Here is a 583-nt window from a genome sequence, read left to right on the forward strand (position 1 = left end):
CTTTACATTTACTGTCATTTACTTCCTGTTAAACACAAATCACTCAATCAAAACTTGATTCGCTTGACTAAATCAACCACTAAACTAAACTTGCTCAATCCTTCAATCCCTGTGGGATCGACCTCACTCATGTGAGTTATTATTACTTGATGCGACCCGGTACACTTGCCGGTGAGTTTTGTGTTGGATCGTTTTCCACACCATCACCTATGATGCTCCATTCAGAAAGCATGTCAGAAGGACATTTTCTGATCAATTGTTTGTATCTTTCCCAAGCTTCATAGAGGGATTCTCCTTCCTTCTGTCTGAAGGTTTGGACTTCCACTCTAAGCTTACTCAATTTTTGAGGTGGAAAGAACTTTGCCAAGAAGGCATTGACTAGCTTTTCCCATGAGTCCAGGCTTTCATTAGGTTGTGAGTCCAACCATGTCCTAGCTCTGTCTCTTACAGCAAAAGGGAATAGCATAAGTCTGTAGACCTCAGGGTCAACCCCATTAGTCTTGACAGTATCACAGATTTGCAAGAATTCAGCTAAGAACTGATGAGGATCTTCCAATGGAAGTCCATGGAACTTGCAATTCTG

General features: G+C 41.5%; 1 non-coding gene across 1 annotated transcript; it reads left to right on the forward strand.

Moving 5' to 3' along the window:
• Positions 1–226: 226 nt before the first annotated feature.
• Positions 227–334, forward strand: LOC130964038 (small nucleolar RNA R71). Its single transcript, XR_009080151.1, has one exon. It is a non-coding gene; the product is annotated as a small nucleolar RNA R71 (small nucleolar RNA).
• Positions 335–583: the final 249 nt, after the last annotated feature.

The sequence above is a fragment of the Arachis stenosperma genome, chromosome 2 (genome assembly GCF_014773155.1).
Source record: "Arachis stenosperma cultivar V10309 chromosome 2, arast.V10309.gnm1.PFL2, whole genome shotgun sequence".
Classification (NCBI taxonomy): domain Eukaryota; kingdom Viridiplantae; phylum Streptophyta; class Magnoliopsida; order Fabales; family Fabaceae; genus Arachis; species Arachis stenosperma.